The sequence below is a fragment of the Alligator mississippiensis genome, chromosome 1, assembly GCF_030867095.1.
Source record: "Alligator mississippiensis isolate rAllMis1 chromosome 1, rAllMis1, whole genome shotgun sequence".
NCBI classification, from domain to species: domain Eukaryota; kingdom Metazoa; phylum Chordata; order Crocodylia; family Alligatoridae; genus Alligator; species Alligator mississippiensis.
Genome location: NC_081824.1, coordinates 283,967,737 through 283,990,635, shown reverse-complemented (window position 1 = coordinate 283,990,635; position 22,899 = coordinate 283,967,737). Strand labels below are relative to the sequence as shown.

The window sequence follows — 22,899 nt, the reverse complement described above, 5'->3', positions numbered from 1 at the left end:
ATTATTTCTCTTTTTTGTTCTTTTGAAAATGTTTTAAATCTCAGTACAACCTGGTGTTCTCATTTGTCCAGTATAAATAGAGGACAGAAGAAATGGTACTTATGGCTACCTGTATACCATCTTCTAAATATGCGCACTCTCAGTCTGGGAAAACAGTGTATTGTGGTTTAGCTAGTTTTTAGCTAATATTAATCAATATTAATTGATACTAATCCCAGTATCTCCCTACTGGCAAATACAGTAGCATGGCCCTGTCCTCACCTTTATATGATCCATTCTGGGGCTGTTATTTTTAGTCTAATTCTCCTTGCAGATGTTGTGGTGAGAGAAACAGGTGAATGAGGCCAGATACAAGATAGAATAAAGTGGAGAGAATCAACAGCTGAGATAGAGGAATGAATTGGGAAAGGGAGACAGCCAGTAACAGAAATAAATATTGAGAGACTTACTATTCTATAGGGACAGAACAGAAGGGATTGTGTGAGTAAGGCAATATAGAAAGAAATGAATACAGAATCATAGAAAAAATTAGGGTTGAAAGGGACCTCAGGAGGTCATCTAGTCCAACCCCCTGCTCAAAGCAGGACCATCCCCAACTAGATCATTCCACACGGGCCTTTCTTGAGTCAGGCCTTAAAAACATCCAAGGAAGGAGATTCCACCACCTCTCTAGGTAACCAGTTCCAGAGCTTCACCCTCCTAGTGAAAAAGTATTTCCTAATATCCAACCCAAATCTCCCTTGCTGCAACTTGAGACTATTGGGCATTTATAAACATGCTCTGGGAGTGTGAGGGGGGGCTGGGGAGGTAGCACTTCAACTACAGCATCTCTAAAAGCTGCTGTAATTAATGCATCCAAAGTCTCGTGTATCAGCATCCCTGCGCTTAAAAATGGTGGCAGTGTTGCTTTAACTTAAGCTCCCCCACCACCATTTTTAAACACAGGGATGCTGCTGTACAAGACACTGCAGTCTGCTGGAGCATGGTAATTACCATTCTCCAGCAGACTCGATTAATTGAGTCTTCTCTGACACATTGGAATTACAGCACATTGGAGCAACCTTGCTACTTAAGTATAGGCACCCATTGTTCCTTGCTCTATTATATTATCTACCATCACTAACAACAGTCTATCTCCATCCTCTTTGGAGCCACCCATCAGGTAGGTAAAAGATGCTATCAAATCCCCTCTCAGTCTTCTCTTCTGCAGACTAAATAAGCCCAGTTTCCTCAGCTTCTCCTCATAAGTCATGTGCCCCAACCTCTGAATCATTTTTTTTGCCCTCTGCTGGAGTCTCTCCAATTCATCCACATCCTTTCTGTAGTGTGGGGCCCAAAACTGGACAGAGTACTCCATATGTGGCCTCACCAGTGCTGAATAGAGGGAAATAATTACTTCCCTCAATCTGCTGGTAATGCTTCTACTAATGAAACCCAGTATACCATTAGCCTTCTTGGCAACAAGGGCACACTGTTGAACTCATATCCAACTTATTGTCTACTGTAACCCCCAGGTCTTTTCCTGCAGAGATGCTGCAGCCAGTCAGCCCTCAGCCTGCATCAGTGCACAAGATTCTTTCATCCTAAATGCAGGACTTTGTTCTTGTCCTTGTTGAACCTCATGAGATTTCTTTTGGCCCAATCTTCCAATTTGTCTAGGTCACTCTGAATCCTAGCCATACCCTCAGCATACTTACTACACCCCGCATCTTGGTGTAATCCACAAGATGCTTAGGGTACAATCCATCCCATCTTCCAGATCGTTAATGAAGGTACTGGGGAAAAAAACAACCCAGGATTGACCCCTGGGGCACTCCATTTGATACTGACTGCCAAGTAGACATCAAGCCTGATGATCCAGCCAGCTTTCTATCTACCTTACAGTCCATTCATCCAACCTGCACTTCCTTAGGTACTTGCCAAATGCTGTTGATGATTGTATCAAAAGTCTTGCTAAAGTCAAGATATATCATGTGCACTGCTTTCTCCTCATCAACAGGGCCAGTCATCTCATCGTAGAAGGTAATCAATTTGGTCAGATATGACTTGCCATTGGTGAATCCATGCTAACATTTTCTGATCACTTTCTTTTCCTCCAAGTGCTTCAAAATGGATTCTTGAGGACTTGTTCCATGATTTTCCCGGGGACTGAGGTGAGGCTTACTGGTCTGCATTTCCCTGGATTCTTCTTCTTTTGTTGAGATGGTGTTCAAAGAGAGGGGTCTCTTTCTGATATGTCAGGCAGGGAAATGTGCAGGGTTGCCAACCACCAATTTTTTAGATACTTTTTTTAAATACAATCTGTAAACTTTGTACTGACAAGCAAACCTTTTTATTAACACATGTTTTTAGTGACATACTGTACACACTTAATGTAAATGTAACCATTCTGCCAGGCCCTTGATAGTAGTGACAAGGGTGGGATTCAAATTGAGGGGTGTGACAGGGTGTCATCTTCAGCTGCATTTTTTTATAGGCCGGTGCATGTGCACCCATCAAGTCTTGCTGAATTTTCCTCCCCTGGGGATCAGCTTCCCCTCCCCCCCCCCCCCCCCGCCCTTTACTCACCTTTCACAACTTGATGTCATGGTGTTTTTAAAAAGGCGGGAGGCTGACCCACAAGTTACCAGACAGGATCTAGGCTCACCACCTATAGAATGAGCTGTTGCCTTAAGGGCAAAATGCACGCTTCTACCTCCCCATGAGGTACCCCATGCCTTGCAGATGTTTTATAATTTTCTCTTTCTTTATGTTGGGTTCTCAGCCACTGTGGGCTTCCCCCTCTCTCAAGAGCTAGACCTGTCAGTCAAAAACCCACTAAGCAGGGCTCGACTCTGAGGCTCTGGGTCTCTAACTTGCTCGGGCTCAAGGTCCTCTATTCCATACTCTCCATGACACCAGAACTACTGGCCCTTCTACACTGCGTCCCTGCAGCACCAGACTGTTGAGGCCTCAGCCACTCCAGCTTTGCCCCTCTTTCTGTAGTTAGGGCCGTTCACCCAAGTACACCCACTAGGACCAGGCTTCAAGGCTCCTATCTTCCCTTCAAGCGACTCCGGGCTCGTGGCCCTAGTGCTGCACCCCTAGTGCAGCAGAGCTTCATGAGGACTCTATCACAGCGCACCTCAGAGTTAATAAGGTCTCCTCCTCCCCTACAGCCTCAGCCACAAACCACCAGCATTTAACATTAAACGTAAACCATCAGCCCCTATGGCCATATAATAAAAATTAAAACAATAAGAGAGACAAATTTCCCACTTACATGGGCTTGTGCTTCTGTCTCACAGCATGGCACATTCTTCCCAAGAAGGCTGCCGCAACTGCTCCGTAGTCATCGGGAGTCTCCCTCTTCGCTGCCCCCTTGGCCTTCTCCACTTGAGGTTTATATGGTTCTGGCCTTCCTCTTCCTGTCACCTGACCAGGTGGCAGGGCTCGATCCTCAACTCCTGTTTGGCTGGAAAGCTGCACCTGGAAGGTTCTGGATTTAAAGGAGCCACCCTGCTTCCTGATAGCAGGGCTAGGGTTCCCTGTTACAAGGGGTTTAATATCAAACATAGTAAAAAAGTTTAGTGTTCAGTAAAAATGTTGCAGACTGTCAGTAAAAAAATAGTGGGGTTGGTAGTCTTGCTCGACTGTAGAAATAGTTTTATACCATGCTATTCCCACACCATGAGTCCCCTTCTCCTCACAACCTGATACCCCACCTCAAGCTGCACCCTGAACTATGCTGTCCCCCCATTCTACCTGCCAATTGGACTCCCCACTATCCTTGCTCCCCCATCCTGTCCTACATCCCCACCCACCACAGCTTCCCCTCTCCTAGCCGCACGGGTCTGTCCAGCCACACCACTTGTCTCTTGTATAACTCAGAGCCACACAGCCCTGCTTGACTATGAGGTGAGTACTAAGTAGTCTTCATAGGCAGGTGACAGCCAAGATATGCAGTGGCAGCACATAGCTAGAATGAGGGTGGAAAAGAAACTACAGAGGCTCCAGTGATCTAGAAAGCCCTGACACACAGTTCACTGAAGGTTGCTAAGCAACACTGCCACTTAGACACAAAATGGTGGTTCTATGCTCTCTGTCCAGCATTGACACTTGAATGTAGTTTTATGTGTATGATGGATGTTGAAATGAGCTCAGGGCTTCTTCATTTTTACAGACAAATCAATTTGTTTTTATGGACTTCACAGCCAGGTACTGTTAGACCGTTCTTTTTACTAACCATCCATAAATATATGAATAGTTGGCAACTCTGGAGCTGTGGTTACTGAAAGATCAAGTGGATGGATGGATGGCTGCTTTGTGGAACAGCTTGTCTACGGTTGATGGTAAAATCAAAAGTCAAGGGCAAGAGGTTGCTAACTAATAGATTGGGATTGGATAACAACATGGAAGCTATAACTATGAAAGAAGAATTTGTGAATAGAAGAGAGTCAAGAATCAAATCTAAATGGGATAAGTGAGGAAAGTGAGTGAGTAGGTGATGGCAAAATGGAGAGGGAAGAGAAGAGATACTTGAAGATGAAGGAGATGGAAAAAGTGAGGCCCTCTTAGCATATATCTTAGAAGGTAGCAGTTTCATAGTTTCATAGTTGGTAGGGTTGGAAGGGACCTGAGTAGATGATCAAGTCCAACCCCCTACCATGGCAGGAAAAAGTACTGGGGTCAAAAGACCCCAGCAAGGTGTTCATCTAGCCTCCTTTTAAAGATCCCCAGGGTAGGAGCCAGCACAACTTCTCTTGGAAGTTAGTTCCAGATCCTAGCCACCCTGACAGTGAAGTAGTGCCTCCTGATGTCTAGTCTGAATCTACCCTCTGCCAGCTTGTGACCGTTATTTCTTGTCACTCCTGGTAGTGCTTGGGGGAACAGGGACTCCCCCAATGCCTGCTGGTCCCCTCTGACTAGTTTGTAAATGGCCACTAGATCCCCCCTCAGCCTTCTCTTGTGGAGGCTGAACAGGTTCAGGTCCCTAAGCCTCTCCTCATAGGGCCTGCCCTGTTGACCCCTGATCATGCAAGTGGCCCTCCTCTGGACCCTTTCCATGTTGTCCACATCCCTCCTGAAGTGCGGCACCCAGAACTGGTCACAGTACTCCAACGGCGGCCCGACCAGTGTTGCATAGAGGGGGAGGATCACCTCCTTGGACCTGCTTAAGATGCATCTGTGGATGCATGACAAGGTGTGGTTGGCCTTCCTGACTGCATCCCCACACTGTCAGCCCATGTTCAATTTGGCATCAACAATAACTCCAAGATCCTTTTCTGCCTCTGCACTGATGAGGAGGGAGTTCCCCAGCCTGTAGGTATGCTGCTGGTTCCTCCTCCCCAGGTGCAGTGCCTTGCACTTGTCAGTGTTGAAACCCATCCTGTTCTCATCCACCCAGCCCTGTAACCTATCTAGGTCCAGTTGCAGCCTATTCCTCCCTTCTAGCATGCCCACTTCCCCCCACAACTTAGTGTCATCTGCAAATTTGAACAGGGTGCTTTTTACCCACTCGTCCAAGTCTCTGATGAATATGTTGAACAGTGCGGGCCCGAGGACCAAGCCCTGCAGAACCCCACTGCCCACATCCCTCCAGGTTGAATAAGACCTATCCACCACCACTCTCTGGATGCAGCCCTCCAGACAGTTAGTGACCCATTTGACTGTGTAGGTGTTGACGCCACAGTCCCCTATTTTTTTTAGTGAGAATGGGGTCAGAGACAGTGTTGAAGGCCTTCCTAAAGTCCAGAAAGACTACGTCCACTGCTACCCCTGCATCTAAGGATTTTGTAACCTGATCATACAAGGTCACCAAATTGGTCTGACAGGACCTGACTCTAATGAACTCATGCTGGTTGCCCCTAAGCATAATCTCCCCTGCTGGCCCCTTGTGGACATGCGCCAAGATAATTCTCTCAAAAAGCTTACCCAGGATCGAGGTAAGGTTAACTGACCTATAGTTTCCTGGGTCCTTCTTCCTCCCTTTTTTGAAAATGGGAACCACATTGGCCCTTTTCCAGTTCTCTGGCACCACACCAGAGCACCACGAGTGCTCGTAAAGCCATCCCAGGGGTCCCACAATGACCTCTACTAATTCCCTCAGCACTTTGAGGTGCAGATCATCAGGACCAGCTGATGTAAATACATCCAGTCCCTCCAGAAGTTCCCTGACTAGATCCTCGCTGACCCTAGGCCTGGGTGTGCCTTCCCTGGGGCCTATGGGGGTTCCGGTGGTGGTGGTTGTGGGGGGGGGGGGTAACCTGATCCCTGCTCAGGAAAATGGAGGCAAAGAAATTGTTAAATAGGTTAGCTTTGTCATCTGGTGTGATGACCAGATTTCCTAGCATGTCTTGCAGCGGCCCCACGTTACCCAGTACCTTCTTTTTACCCCCTATGTATTTAAAAAAGGACTTCTTGTTGTCCTTGATCTGGGTAGCTAGTCCCAGTTCCATCTCTGCCTTGGCTTTCCTGACCACCCCCCTACAGCCCCGAGCAACTGAGGTATAGTCCTCCCTTGTGGTGGCCCCTCCCTTCCATTGGATGTATACCTCCTTTTTGGCTAGGAGACGTTCCCATATGCTTTTGATGAGCCAAGGGGGCTTTTGCACCCTCTTGCCCCCTTTGATCTGTGTTGGGATTACCTCCCTTCGGGCTTGGAGGATCGTCTTCCTAAAGAAGAACCACTCTTCTTGGACACCCGATACCTCTCCCCTTCAGGACCTCAGTGCCTCCCCGACTATTCTCCTTACATCATTGAAGTCCAGCCTCCTGAAGTCCAGGGCTGCTGCCTTGCTGCAGGCCTTTGGTACCTTGTGCTGGATGGTGAATTCCAGCAGGTGATGATCGCTGTCACCCAGGTGGTCCAGCACCCACAGACCCCTCACCAGGTTGTCGCCCATGGCCAGGACCAGGTCCAACAAGGTGTCTCCCCTGGTGGGGCTGTGCACTTCCTGGAATAGATGGAGGTCCTGTATCTCAGCTAGGAACCTACTTGAGTGGTCAGACCTGTCTGACTGATCTTCCCAGCAGATGTCTGGAAAGCTCCAGTCACCCATGATGACCACGTCCTTTGACCTAACTACCTCGGTGAGCTGACTTAAGAATTCCCAGTCTAGCTCTTCCTGTTGGTTGGGTGGTCTGCAGTAGACCCCCACCATTAAGTCCCTTTCCCCTCGACTTCCTTGTATTCTAACACAGAGCACTTCAGTGTGCCCCTCCTCTGACCTTGTGCTACTTGTTGAGGATGTGTATTGCTCCTTAACGTAGAGCCCCACACCCCCACATTTCCTCCCTGTCCTATCCCTCCTGTACAGCCTATAGCCCTTGATGTTCACTGCCCAGTCATGCGGTGGTGAGGAGAATGTAATTCTGAGTAGCTGTAGTAAGACAGTGTGGATACTGAGGTGTAGATTTTGTGTCTTAGTCCTAGAAAACACAAGGGAAAAGAAATGAAAAGAATTCTGAATGGTAACGATCTCCTTTGAGATGGAGTTGGTATTCTAAAGGTAACAAAAGAAAGGAGAGATCAGAGTGGGAGTCAGAGAGTGTGATGGGTGGTTACTACCTCAGGCAATCCATAGAGGCAGATATTAATGCAGGATGATTTCAGAGTATGCAGGGGCTGCAGATGAGAACTAAAACATCATCCCAGATGATACTATGATATGCTCCAGCATTTGTCTGGTTCTGTCATCTTAAACAAGGAAGGATTCATGTCATAATGAAAAGCAATGAGTACTGAGTGATGGTCCAAAGAGTGATGAGTACTGTGGGCAATAGAAGCATCAAATCATTGTTTCCCTAAAGTGGTTACTTTCCCAGTTAGTTGAAGAATAGGAATCAATCAGCTGGCCCTTACAATTTAACAAGGAAGGACTTTGTATAAGGCTTACTTCACTAACATATTTTAAGAACATTGAGATCCTCAAATGAATATATGCCCGTGGATGTGCCCATGGAGCTCATCATCATGATCTCTGTGTCAGTTGTACATATCATTAATTGACTGTCATCATTATTATTAAACGGATAGTAGGAGAGAGAGAAAGAGAAAGAGATAGATAAAGGACAGGGTTTCTCACAAAAAAGGATTTAAGTATGAGTACTTCCTCTCAGAGAATACTAGGCATTACCTGGAAAGAAAGAAAAAAGCAAAGGAGAATAATTAAATTCCTGAGAGAAAGACAAGATACTGTAGATTACTCAGCAAATTTCCCTTTGCTCTTTCTCTTCGCTTTAGAAAATCTCTTAAATGAATCAAAAACAGCATATACTGTGAAAAGTAAGAAATTTAGACACCCATCACATTTCCATTTTCATTTGATTCATTCTGATTTCTTAAACAGAGAGCTGAGTCACTAAACAAGTAAAGCATGTTTGACCAATGAACCTAGCAGGTGCAGTAACTAGCTCACTTCATCAAGACTTGCACTGTCCATCATACCTCTCCATTAAGTTGCAAAACAATCTGTCTCTGTAGCAGTAGCTACAAACCAGGTAGAATGCTACCATTTCTATGCTTGAATGGTTCTCCCTCAGAGACAGTCATTAATCAGAACCATGATGGGCGTCAAGGGGCACTCAATGTCTGACACCTGCTCAGATGAGTCTTACGTATAGAGTGTTTATATCTAGAGACCTTTGAGGAGGTTAACAGAAGTAGCAAGAAGCAATTATGCTAATTTCAGCTACAGCTAGATTCAGAGCCTTGCCTGTTGGGTAAAAAGGGAAACATATTTACTTTTAACTGTTTTGTGAAATTTCCCTTCCTACTACCACCAATGCGAATAGAAAGGTCACCAAGTATGACAAGCAATTTTCACTGCCATAGGATTTTTTATAGATTAGGGAAAGTGTAGACGTTTATTTAGGTTAATCAACATGCTTCAGTTAACCAACTCTTGTGTAATAATGGTGGGTGTTGTGCTCAGACAAGGATAAGGACCAAGATGTTAAAAGTGACTACAGACATTGGGTGACTTCATTTTCATCTTCCCACCTTGAAGAGTCATAAATAAGCTAATTTTCACAGAGTAAGTTCAAAATATTTTTCTGAAAATTCAGGCTCCCATTAAGATATCTCAAAATAGGTCAGCCAAGACTGAGGTACCTAATTAGTTTCGAAAATCTTGGTCAGGTCTTAATAAAACCTGTGTCCATTTTACAACCTGAGAGGTAAATGTGACCTGGGGTTCCATTTCAAGTTGTTACTGTGTAACCCTCCTTGTTGCACTCATTATTGAAGATCTTCTAAAGGATCTTCTAACCTAGGCAAATCCCATAAGGCTTTCAGAATTTGCATATTATAGTAGAAGGGGAAACCTGAGGTGGCTCCTAGTAATAGCTGTGCCATTAGCACTTACCGCGTTAATGGACAGATGAAGGGATGGGGTTTACTTTGAAAACTGAGCGAGCTCAAAAATGAAGGAAGAGCAAGACCTAACACAAAACATACCTAAGCAATTCAAAATTGTTATCTTTGCTTAGTGTTTTTTTTCTTAAGACAGCATTCTTTCTTTGTCATGAAAGCTAGACCAGGGCCCAAGGATTTAACCAGGACTGAACAGATGTTCCTACTCTCAATCTTTGCAAATAAAGAATGAAACTGGTGATTTCTTAAGCCTGGCAGCCAGTACTAATGACTTTACATGAAGGATGTGCAGCTAATGTGGTTGGGGGCAGCTAATATAAACCCTAAAATATGTAAGAATTAACAATGACTTGGGGATTTCTACAAATTGCATTATATGCATTACATTGAATGTTCATCCAGAGTTTAAGTTTTCAGAGAGATGTATGGTGACTGGGCTATACTCCACCCTCATAGTGTGGCTAAAACTCAATGCAACTGGAATGCGTTAGCAATGAACTGCCTTTGTATAAACTATGGCATGATTTCTTCTACAACATTGTGTTGAATTCTACTTGTCCTATCACAGAAATTAATCAAATAGAAGGAGAGCTGGTTCAGAGAGTAAGTTTGAAAAAGATTAGCGATATTGCATAATTTCCATATCAGGAGAGATTGAAAAGTTTGGGACTGTTTATTTTAAGGAGGTTCAAAAGGATATGATGAAGGTATACAAACTAACAAGCAGTACAGTGAAGAGAGATAGAATGAATAGAAATGTTCTCTCTCATAATATAATAAAAAAGAATGAAAAAGATTTGTGAGGAAAAAATGGAATCATGCACTTCAGTCATGCATATAGGAATGCTAGTATGCACTGCTAATCAGAAAAGAAAAACAACATTATGTGATATATTTGACCAGTCTTGAATGATGAAAGCAATTGAATTCTGAAGAATCTTAACCAGTTTCTAGTTTAATAGATAATGTAAAGACATTCAATGCTCCATGAGAGAAGAAAATTTGCATTTGCCCAAATAAATTATTGATTACCTCTTTTCTCAATTATAAGCTTTTTTCAACATTAAGACCTAATAAAGTATGCCTCAAATTACAAAATTTATTAAAAACTGAATTGAACTAAAGATAATATTTCATCAGGGAGATAGCACTTAACGGTTTCCCACATGTTCTGCCAATGGTGTTGCATATAACATTAGTTTCTTTCAAATCTAAGCTATTCCTAGAGAGAGATGTACAGTAAATAAAAATAGAATTATTTGCTTACCTAGATAATACAGAAACAATGATATTTTATTAAATCAATACTCATGAAAAGATATTTTAAAATCCCATTTAAAGTGACCATTATCAATGATCATTGGATTGAGGTGACGAGACAAGCTATCAGTTTTCAGTCCAAGAGTGCTGGCAAACTGGATCTAAACTGAAATTTTTGCTACTGCTGCCAATGACCAGATTTCTCACAAGACAGAGCAATTACCTGATTGACAATGAGCAAATAATGAATTTCTGTTCACCGTCACTCTCTCTTACTTATTTGTGCTGCCATAGTGCTAGAAGTGCTGGTTATGTATCAAGGTATCACTTAACAAGGCACTGTTTGAACACAGAAAAAAGGAAACAATCATAACTCAAAAGGTTTATATTCTCATATTAGCCATTTTCTGCCTGTGTAAAACAATGCCTGATGCTAACTTCAAATTCAAAATAAAATGTAGTTTAGTAGCAAAAAATAATCTTCACCCTGTCATAACGAGAAGTTTTGTCAAGTTTGAAAACTTTTTGGCCTTTGTAATTTTTTCCTGACCCTCAAAAAGTTGTGATTTGGGTGAAAAAAATTCTGTTATCTAGTGAAGAAGATTTCATAAAAATTAATGACATGACACCAGAGAAGACATCAGGAAATAAGTTATATTTTAGAGCTGAATTTTGCAAGCAGTTACATATGGAAGTAATCTCTACTTTGGGGTCAAAACATTTGTTAAATTTAGGGGTTTTTGCTATGAGAATTCCTACCTACCAACTTTTTGTATTTGTATGCTTCCTGTGTGCTGTCTCATTTCCAGCTGGCCAGAGAACATTTTCTTTTTCAGAAATTAATTCTCCTAACTTGCTGACTCTGGTGTAGCCCAACCAAAAACATACATCCTGCACATAAAAATAGCTAACTGTTACTTTGGTAAGAGTTATGCATTAACATTTCATTATTGCACAGATGTTTCCTTCTGTCTCGGTCTCTCCTGAAAATTAGTGCTTACAGTCTCTGTTGAATAAATAAGTAAAAATGAGTTTCATGGATCTTTCTTTCTTTCTAACTTTGTTTGTCTTTCTTCTGGGTGGGGGAGACAGGGCAGGGGCTTACTGTTCTCACTGATAGGAATGTCCAAGCTTCAGGTTTATCTTAAAGGATCATAACATTATGGGAAGCCAGAAAGACTGACTAGGGACTTGATCTTGATGCCACTGACTTCAGGATCAAGTCAGGCAGGATCAAGACCAAAGTCATTTAAATACACTTTAGCCAGGGCCAAATCATCCTTTTCAGTATGTTATCTACTTTTAAATGTCTCTAATACTGTAGCTTTCAGAATTTTCTGTTATTTCTGTAATCCCTTTAAACCACCCATGTTTATTTGGCACCAGGTCCCTTCTCAACCATCATAAAAATAGGATCTAGTTGCCTCTAATCTTTCCAGTCCTTCTAGCAAACTTTTTTAGTCCTTTTCTTCACTCCTTCCATTTTTCTTTCTGGAGACATAGCTCATCACTACAGCAACATAGCATCGGGGGGGGGGGGGGGGGGCATGAACTGTGACACCGATGCTAATGCTCAGTAGTGCTAATGCTCAGAAATGAGCCATGTGCCACCGAGACTGCTCAGTAATGGCAATGACTGCGCAACCAGTTAGTACTTGCTAAGGTAAGTACTAATAACTGCACAGTAAAAACTGGGCAGTCAGGTGCAAATGTAGATGCTCCCTGTGTTCACAAAATATACACAGTGTGCCAAGAGTCATAAAGGATGAAATTTACTCTTGTTGTGAGGGCCAGACAACAAAAGACCTTTGCATCTATTCAGCAATGGCCGCAACTACACAACATGCTACTGTGCAGTGGTTACTGTGCATTTATTTAGTACTTGTATAAACAAGTACTAAATAAATGCATGGCAACCTGAGTTACTGTGCAGTACTGCCAGCAAATGCCATTTGTATGATGCTACTGTGCATTAACCTAATCCTACTGCACAGTAGCATCGCGTCATGGTTTTTGCCACGTGATGCTATTGCACAGTAGTATCAGGCTACTCTCCAGTCAGCATCTCATTTAGATACACCCAATGAAGCTTTACTCTGAAGAAATCCAGAGGTTTTACCAAGATGCACATGGAGTTTAGGCACTGGGAAAATTCCAATAAGCAACTGTAAAAACTTTCCATTGACAAAAAAATAATAAAGTTGCTCCTTGAGAAATAGAAGCTGTCAGTACTTCACTGCTAAGGATGCCACATTTCTGCTGAATGGATTTATGTACCTGTGACAAATGATACAATATCTGCTCAGTCACTGCATGCAAGGCCATCTTACAAATCATGCCACTCTCATTACATTTAAAGGATCATTTTAGATAGTCACATGCCTCTGGGAGTCTGCATTTTCTTTCCTCTGTGTATAGTTATCATGTAGTTTCTGCATTAGAATAACAACAGAGAGCCTGGCCCTGCCTGACTGCCTGAAGTCATGCAGTAAGCCTAGAGCAGAGCCAGGGACTATGATCTGAATTTTCTAAGTCTCAATCCAATGCTTTATTTATGATCTATGCTACATGCTGCCTAAAAGGTCCATTGAAGACTTACTGTGCTAGTTGTCATTGGGATGACAGACAGTCCCCCCACCCCTTCCCCCACCCTGAGACTTCACCATATCAACAAATAAGACAAGTATCATCAGAGGTGTAGGTGACCAGAACTGTACCTGAGACAGTCCTCTTCTCCCCCCAGTCCTCTTCTCTATCCCTTCATTTCCTGTGGCTCCAAGTGCTTCTCAGAAAAATTAGGTGACATGTCCCCTCAGCAGCAGCAGAATCCAGCTGCTGCTCCTGCATGCTGCCACCTCACGTTTGGCAAGTGCCCATGTCAAGTGCTCCCAAAAGCTCCTGCTTTTTGCAGCAGTAAAATTGGGTGATTCAGCAGCACAATGAACTCTAGCCACTCTTGTTCTATAGGACTACATTTCCCAGAGTGCCTCTTTCTTGCTGACACATGTAATGTCCTTCCCCACCCTGCACCTTCCTTGGTTCAATGCCCTTTCTATCTGATTATGCTTCACCTAGGGCACTGTGTCCCTGGCAGATATCAAACCAGTGAAGCAGAATGGGTTTCTTATATATTCACCTCTAGTTAGGAGAACCAGGCACCAGTCTGATATATTTAAGACTTGTGGTGGGAAAAGTAAAATAGCATTTAATTTGTTTAGCATATATCCATATGCTAAAATTAGCATATTTTCTTTTTATTAAATGCTCCCTGCATCAATCTGCTTATGGGCAAGGAGTAATTTTTTCATTCATAGCTCGTGGGTGGAGATGTAGCGGGTGTTGTTTCATGCACAGATCTTATTGCATTCCAATAGGCGAGCAGAAATTCATAAATTGTGTTTAATATCCCCTAATACTCTCTTATCTTCACTCATCTTTACATGTCTTTCAAAATACACATTCTAAGCTTTAATATTAACATAGCAGCTGCATACTCTCCCAAGTTTCAGCTTTCAAATCAAAGAGGTGTTCCTTAATAGTGTAATATGAGAGAAGCAGCTCCTTTGTTTTGTCCTAGTGTTACAAGGAAAACATTTCATTCACTATCTTTCATTTTAGTTCAAAGTCTACATGAAATAAGCAATGAGTTATCCCAGGTGGGAAAAAGGGCAACAGCTCCACTATTCAAGAGAGCCCATTCCTGAGAACACGATCCTAAGCCCCATCCACTGCAATTGCACTTTCCTAATTTCCCCTCCCAGAAAGGATCCAGAAGAGTAGCACGCTCTGAGAAAAATACCCTCAAGTTTCAAGTGGACTGAAGTAACAGGGGCAAGTAATTCTCAGCTCTCCTTACTCACAAAACCAGTAAATTAAAGTGCAAGACCACTGTTTACAGTACTTGGTAAATAGACAATGAGTTTTTCAGGCAGTCACTTTGTGCCAGTAGTCTCTCTCCTCACCCCTAAAAACAAGAAAAAGAGAAAAAAAGCAGTGTCATCTTGTCTTACAAAAATATCAAGCAGTTCTCAAAGTGTTTTCCCAAAGGGGAGAACAGGATTAAAACAGATATGAAGTGACTCAGTCAAAATAATCCAGCAGGCCAGGAGCAGATCTGAGAATAGATTCTAGGTCTCCTGAGTCTCCAGTGTTCTCTCCAGTAGGTACACAATACTCCTAGTAATTAATATTAGAATGAAGATATCCTCCACTTCCCAATCTTAAATATTTAATCCTCCACTTCCCAATCTTTAATAGTATTTCCCAATCTTTAACATTATTTATTTTTATGAAATCCATGCAATTAATAAAATATGGGGAACAGAAGGCCTTGTTACACGTTAATTTTAGGTGGCTCCTGGAACTCTTAATCCCTAGATTGTCCATACATTAACACCTGAAACACAATAACACCTGAAACTTGTTTTAAGCACTCTTTAGGCAGCTTGAAGTTATGCCACTCCAGCGCAGGTTTATCTCTGGGTCTTTTTGCATGTTATGTTGTGAGCCACACAAATGTTGATCTGTGTTAGTGTTAGCCTGGAATTTGGAGCAGTCACAGCTTCTCTGACTATGTCCCATCAGCACAGCTGTGACTTGCTACTAGAGCAGTACTTCCCAAACTTTTGCTCAGCATGATCCCATTTACGACCCCATTTCCTCGGCGTGGCCCCTCACTCCCCGCTCACAGCCCCCCAGCCTCCTAGGTGCCCCTCACTCCTGACCTACAGTCCCCTGGCCCTGCTGGTGCCCCTCACTCCCAATCCACAGTCCCCCACTCTCCCCAGGTGCCCCAGGGCCAAGCCTGCACCCCCCGCCCCGCCACACACACACTCCAGCAACACCTGAGCTCTGGTTGCCACCCACAGGAAGCAGCAGCTGCTGAGGCTGGAGCGCAGAGCCCAGCTCCCCCCCTGCCCCCATAGGTAGCACAGTGAGAGCAGACATCGTGGTGGAGGTGACAATGCGGGCTGCCCATTGCAGGCTTTGGGGCTCCCTGCCCTGCTGTCCTTCTCCCAGGCCTCTGCAACCTGGTGGGAAGGACCTGGCACCAAAGAGAGCACCACACCGTGACTTCATCTGCTGATGTTGACACTCCATTTGGGGTTGAGACCCACAGTTTGGGAACTGCTGCACTAGAGGCCTGGTGAGCAAAGGCAAGACTAAGAACTGTAGCTATGAGTGACAGGCTCCTATCCCTGCTCACAGTCCTCTAGTGAAATGTCACAGCTGTGCAGTAGGGGGGGTGTGAAACGGGCCCTATTCTATTTGGATTCAGCCCAAATCAGGGAGAGTGATTTGATTCATTGATTGGGATCACTGTCCCCGATTCAATTAAACTGAATCTGAATCTGAAGATTTGATGCTGATTCAGAGAATCAGTGATTCAGCCATAGACAAACCTTTAAATGTTTTTTCTACATACCTTGAGGTACCAGGCACAGCTCATGAATGCTGTGATGCTGGGGCAGATGAAGCATCCCACAGGAGTGCAGTGGGGTCCCCTGTGTGCTTGGCAGTGAACCCAGAAGTGGACTGGAAGTACTTCTGGTCCACTTCCAGGTCCTCCAGGGAGCACCCCCACATGTCCCCACTCCCCCCACCCCTGCCCTGGCTCGGTGATCAGCCACGACCAGAAGTGGTTCTGGTGCACTTTCGTGGCTGCTGCCAAGCATGCTGGGAAGGCCTTCATGCTCCTGTGGGACACTTCATGCGCCCCACCGTCGCTGTGTTGAAGAGCCACCTGGTACCCTGAGGTATGTAGAAAAAACATTTAAAGCTATGTCTATGTCTGAATCAACGAATTTTTCTGAATCGCTCTGAATCAATTTAGAGGGTTCCAATTTGATTCAGAAAAATTAAAGGGTCTCCTGATTCAATTTGGACTTGGAGATTTGGCCACCAAATTGGGCCTAATCTCCACCAAATCCAATCAGGGACCAAAGCTTCGTGCAGCCCTACTGTGCAGGTCTTCAATGGTCAGAGAAGGTTTTTAGTCTTAAGGTGGGACTGCTCCAAACTGAAGCTAGCACTAACACCAATCAACATGTGAGCAATGTGTAACAAGGCCCTGAGGAATTGAGAGATTAGGGCCATAACTAGACTGCTTCTTTGCTGACCCTGGGATCACCAATGAGATAAGCCTTGCCCATTCTCACCCTTCAGTTCACCAGAGATCAGCAAGAAGTCAGGGTAGATGGCTTAGGAGAGGCCTTAAGTGCATACCCCAACACCAATCTCAAGCTCAGGAGCCTGTGAGTAGCATTGGGTGGCAGACCCAGGGGCTCTCTGACCTGCTCAGGCCCACTCTTTATTTTATGAGTAGCAGCTCTAGGGTCAGCAAGGAGAGAGTAAATAGTTTAACACAAGAGTGTATAGTTTAACAGACATTATTAAAGTCACATAAAGTCTGTGCAAGAAAGAGGACTTGAACCAGAATTTCCAGTTCCCTAAATTTGCACACTACCTCTTACCTGAATGGTTTCATAGTATTTGATAAAGTAGGTCACAATCTATGAAAGTGTATGCTTCTTAAATAGGTTAGCCTATGTGGGCACTTTTACATGTCCTCTGATTAGAAAGCATCGGTGCAGCCTTGATTCATCAGAATGCTCCAGCATGCTGCAGCGTCTCATGTATTCAGCATCCCCACATTTCAAAATGGCACTGGGGGTGCTTTAACTAAAGCTCATCAAATGTCCTTTGCTGACATTTTGAAATGCAGGGCAGTGAATACATGAAACACTGTGGACATTTTAATTAAAGCAGCTCCTGAGAGCCACTCTAATTAAAACACTCCCAGCTCTCCAGAGCACCTGTATAGATGCCCTCAGGTACCACCCTACCCCACCATACCTGACTTCAGACTAACACAGCCACCTACATCTCTCTTGCTTGAAGGAAATATCACCTCCATTTTAGAGAATGACATGCCACTGTAGCACAATATTGTCAGAGACTCTGATCAAGTAGACCCAGTGCTGTCATAGATTCATAGATGTTAGGGTTGGAAGGGACCTCAATAGATCATCGAGTCCGACCCCCTGCATAAACAGGAAAAAGTGCTGGGTCTAGATGACACCAGCTAGATGCATATCCAACCTCCTCTTGAAGACCCCCAGGGTAGGGGAGAGCACCACCTCCCTTGGGAGCCCGTTCCAGACCTTGGCCACTCTAACTGTGAAGAAGTTCTTCCTAATGTCCAATCTAAATCTGCTCTCTGCTAGCTTGTGGCCATTGTTTCTTGTAACCCCCGGGGGCGCCTTGGTGAATAAATACTCACCAATTCCCTTCTGTGCCCCCGTGATGAACTTATAGGCAGCCACAAGGTCGCCTCTCAACCTCCTCTTGCGGAGGCTGAAAAGGTCCAGTTTCTCTAGTCTCTCCTCATAGGGCTTGGTCTGCAGGCCCTTAACCATACGAGTGGCCCTTCGCTGTACCCTCCCAGGTTATTCGCATCCTTCTTGAAGTGTGGCGCCCAGAATTGCACGCAGTACTCCAACTGCGGTCTGACCAGCGCCCGATAGAGGGGAAGTATCACCTCCTTGGACCTATTCGTCATGCATCTGCTGATGCACGATAAAGTGCCATTGGCTTTTTTGATGACTTCGTCACACTGCCGACTCATGTTCATCTTGGAGTCCACTAGGACTCCAAGATCCCTTTCCACCTCTGTGCCACCCAGCAGGTCATTTCCTAGGCTGTAGGTGTGCTGGACATTTTTCCTCCCTAGGTGCAGCACTTTGCATTTCTCCTTGTTGAACTGCATTCTGTTGTTTTCGGGCCACTTGTCCAACCTGTCCAGGTCTGCCTGCAGCTGTTCCCTGCCCTCCGGCGTGTCCACTTCTCCCCATAGCTTTGTGTCATCTGCAAACTTGGACAGAGTACATTTGACTCCCTTGTCCAAGTCGCTGATGAAGACATTAAAGAGTATCGATCCAAGGACCGAGCCCTGCGGGACCCCACTGCCCACACCCTTCCAGGTCGAAACCGACCCATCCACCACGACTCTCTGGGTGCGACCCTCCAGCCAATTCGCCACCCACCGGACTGTGTAGTCATCCAAGTCACAGCCTCTTAACTTGTTCACGAGTATGGGGTGGGATACCATATCGAAGGCCTTCCTGAAGTCTAAGTATACGACATCCACCCCTCCTCCTGTGTCCAGGCGTTCCATAACCTGGTCATAAAAAGAGACTAGATTGGTCAGGCACAATCTGCCTGCCACGAACCCGTGCTGGTTTCCCCTCAGCATAATTTGTCCTGCCGGGCTCTCACAAATGTGAGCCTTGATAATTTTTTCAAAGACTTTGCCAAGGATGGAGGTGAGACTGACTGGCCTATAGTTGCCCGGGTCCTCCTTCCTCCCCTTTTTGAAAATGGGGACCACGTTGGCCCTTTTCCAGTCCTCTGGGACTTGGCCCATGCACCATGAGCACTCGAATATTCCTGCCAGTGGCTCTGCAATGATGTCGGCCAGTGCCTTCAGCACCCTCGGATGGAGCTCATCCGGGCCTGCTGACTTAAAGGCATCCAGTTCTTCCAAGTGACTCTGCACCATCTCAGGGTCTACGCATGGCAGTCTGGCGCCTTGCTGCTGCCTCTCTACAACAGTGAGAGACTTGTCGTGTCCCTCGCTTAGGAACACTGAGGCAAATAACTCACTGAGGAGTTCAACCTTGTCCCCCCTGGTCGTCACCAATTGTTTCTGCCCATTTAGCAGGGGTCCTATTCCTCCCTGGGTCTTCCTTTTACTCCCTATATATCTAAAAAACAATTTCTTGTTGTCTTTTACTTGGGTTGCTATCCTCAGCTCCATGGTAGCTTTGGCCCATCTAACTGCCTCCCTACAAGCATGAGCAGAGGAGGTATATTCATCTTTGGTGATCTCTCCCTGTTTCCACTTTTTATGTGCTCCCCTTTTGGCCCTTAGGCTGCCCTGGATTTCTGTGGTCAGCCAGGGAAGCCTCCTGGCCCCTTTCCCTCTTTTACCTCGCTCGGGGATCGTCTTGCTTTGTGCCCGAAGGATCGTTTCCTTAAGGCACAGCCACCCTTCTTGGGCTCCCATCCCTGGAGTCCTGTCAGGGACTATGAATAGGCAGAACAACCTAAACCAACTGCCACAGCAGCCACAACTGCAGCAAATCCAGGCTAATGAACTCTGCTCCACTGGGAACAGCAAGCATCCTGATCAGCTGACGGAAGCAGCACCTATCCATTTAGCACCATCTGGGGCCTTGGGTCTGCAGGCCAGTCAACAGTTCTGCAGTGGCAAGCCTCTTCGTTCCTGACCCTGATTTTCTGTTTATTTCTGGGCCCAGGCTCTGATTTCCCTGAAGTTCTGTTTCCTGGCTCCTGACCCTGGTTTGGCCTGTTTTTGGACTTCACCCTCTGGATTGCACCCAAATTAGTACTTGGCATCTGGCCCCCAGATCCTGATGCTGGACTGTGTCATGGACTCTACTTCTGGATCTCCCTCTGGCTTTGGTATGGCTCCTGCCCTTTGACCCAGCCAAGGCCCTGCTTTCCCTTGGTGACCTAACCATTAGGCAAGACCACCTCCACCCCAGTCTCTTACAAATATGCAAGGATATTTACTATAATATAAATAAGGAATAGTTTCTTAGTAGGTAGGGTCAGAAGGGACTTGAGCAGATCATCAAGTCCAACCCCCAATGATCCTATAAGTACCACATTCCTCCACCTCCATCTCTTTCCCTGTGCTCAGCCCTGACAGAGAACCCAGGCTGGTCAAATAACTATTTAAATATCCATGCCAAAGCACTCTGATATTAATTGTATGCTGATAATACCTAGCAATACATTTAATTTGTCAGAAATATTAACAGTGCTATTTCCCAAGAGGTAAATTCAACACTGAGAGAAAATTAGCTGAAACTGAGCCCAGGAAAGACACGGGGCGGGGGGGACAAAACAAACAAGCAAACAAAACCATGGGAAGACTTCATATTCTACCTCCAGCAGCATCAGCTTCCCTTGTGCCCTCCACATTCTCACATACTTCTGTGTCCACTTACATTCACCTGCTTCTTATAGTGCTGCTTTGTCTCCTGATTGCACAGGCGAGCTGGCAGATTCAAGTTCCTCTGAAAGGGAAGAGTTTGTATAGCAGCCTCTGCTGTAGGATAATCTTTCATTTATAAAGAATGATAAAAAAAAAAACAGCCCCCAAAAAACAAGAATCTCACCACCACAAATGCTAAATATTTCATTTCAAAAAACAACTCGCAGCACCAGACCTATTCAAGATCTGGCTCTCTGCCAATTTTTATGTGGATGAATAACATTTTAAAAATGCACACTTATGTAAAACATTTAGAAATCTCAAAACATCTCAACCAGAAACTCAATTCAAACACTTCTAATTAAAAATATGTGAAAAGAAACCAAACAAAATAACACAGAGAATTCAAAGGGCACAAAAATGAATACGTTGTTAGGTTTCATGCCGAAAGGTCAGCTACATATAAAATGAGAAGGGAGAAACTTAGCTTGGGCAGGCTGTGAAAGTACCTTGGGAGAAGAAATTGATCTATGTACTCTTACAGGTAAAGTCAGCCAGAGACAAAAGAACGATGGTCCAGGAAAGGCTGAACTCCCCTCTCCCCAAACACTTCAAACAGAAAGGCTAGCAAGACAAAGAGAACAAAATGATCTTAATATACAAGCATTAGTCAAAATGTTATTTTGGTTTTCCTCTGGCATATCCCCATGTTTCCACAGAGCTCATTCAAGATTCACCTCTTACCTGTACTCCACTGTGTCACACTTTATCATAGTACCTTCCATATTTTCATATTTTTAGCAGTTCTTAATGAAGACACTGGCAAGTTTAAAGCCCTAGGAAGTTAATATCATACACTGTACCATGCACACTATGTGCTCTCATCTTACAAAGCGCGTTTGAGCCATATTAAAAAGTGAACTAATTTAAAATTCATACAAGTCAGTTCAAGACTCCCCAAACCTGTTCAGCTACCTGCACTAGTTTCTATTGCTCCTGGATTAAAAAGATGTCCGTGTATAATTCTCAGATATCATTTTGTAAACATGTTTGGTGCTAGTTCTAGTGGAAATCATTTGAGCTCTTTAACTTGATAAAAATACTGAGTCAAAGCATGGCAAAATGCTGTTCTAACTGTTTGATGAGCAGTTATGTATCTACATGATCTGGAAATGCTTCTTTTGACTTCTGAGCAGCTATGTACCTACTCTGGAGATCCCCAACCTTATCAGAGAGTGTTGCAAAATTAAAATGGGGCTCATTCATATGAGGTGCTGCCATATGACTTGATACATCTGAGTGCAATGGCATAATAAAGTTTAAACACACCTAATTCATTAGAACTTCTGCAGGAACAAAGCTCTTTAGTTCAGAGGACTTGAATAGCGTGAAACACAGAGGTAGAATGTTAAGAAATGTATTAAAAAGTCATAAAATTCTCACCTGATAAAATATATGTAGCAATATAAATTACAACAAGCTCTATTGTCTCCCTACTCATATCTCCTTAACTTACAATAAAGCAAAAAGTAGTGCAAAACTAATTGTGTTTCCAGTTTGCCTTTGGTTTCAAGGCTATGAATCCGATTTGAGTAATACAACCTGTACAAGATACATTTGTGTTTTTTCTTTTCCTTACTTTTCTTTTCACATAAAGAGTTAACAATGATTACCAAACCATTTCAACAATGTATAATAGAGATTTAAAAAAAGTTTCAGAAGTTTCACTGACTTACACGTATAACATTTTGTTAAAATGTTTTTAAGAAGTCCCAGGCAAATGCATTGTTCTTCAGTTTAGCTGCACTGGCTATATTCAGGAGTAAATATCTGAAAGCAATCCATATATTGAAAAATGATTTCATAGACATTTCATAGATATTAGGGTTGGAAGGGACCTTGAAGATCATCAAGTCCAGCCCCGTGAATAGACAGTTCATTAAAACAATTAAATCCAATGGTCCAGCATGGGATCCTGATGAAGGACAGATTGACTTTTCTATGATTCTGTGATTCTTCCATATACCAGCTGAGCACTTAATTTTGGGGCTAGAGGCTCTTGGTTATTCTGAACTGGATTAAAACATCCCCAATTCAGAATAACCAAAAACCTCCAGCCCCCGCAAAATAACCAAGAGCCTTCCCATCCATGCCAGTCTGCCCAATGGGGTAAATTCTTCACTGATCCCATATGTACTGATTAATCTGACTATAGCCAGGCAACTAACAGGGGTTTAAGTCCCAGCAGGAGCATCAGCAC

The 22,899-nt window shown here is 44.1% G+C and overlaps 2 long non-coding RNA genes across 4 annotated transcripts in view; both read right to left on the bottom strand.

The window, feature by feature from the left end:
- The window catches only part of LOC109280333 (uncharacterized), a 143,715-nt gene extending 139,971 nt beyond the window's left edge, over positions 1–3,744 (bottom strand). For both annotated transcript variants that reach the window (XR_002086614.2, XR_009459050.1), the window contains exon 1: positions 3,263–3,744. This is a non-coding gene — a long non-coding RNA (uncharacterized LOC109280333). The remainder of the gene's footprint in view (positions 1–3,262) is intronic.
- Positions 3,745–12,153: 8,409 nt separating this feature from the next.
- LOC132247717 (uncharacterized) lies at positions 12,154–21,537 on the bottom strand. 2 transcript variants are annotated; one of them, XR_009459049.1, is made up of 4 exons: positions 21,384–21,537; positions 21,149–21,263; positions 20,591–20,721; positions 12,154–14,579 (listed from the first exon to the last, which is right to left on the bottom strand). It is a non-coding gene; the product is annotated as an uncharacterized LOC132247717 (long non-coding RNA). The 2 variants fall into 2 exon arrangements; XR_009459048.1 differs by having other exon boundaries at positions 20,653–20,721; positions 21,384–21,536.
- Between the last annotated feature and the right edge of the window lie 1,362 nt (positions 21,538–22,899).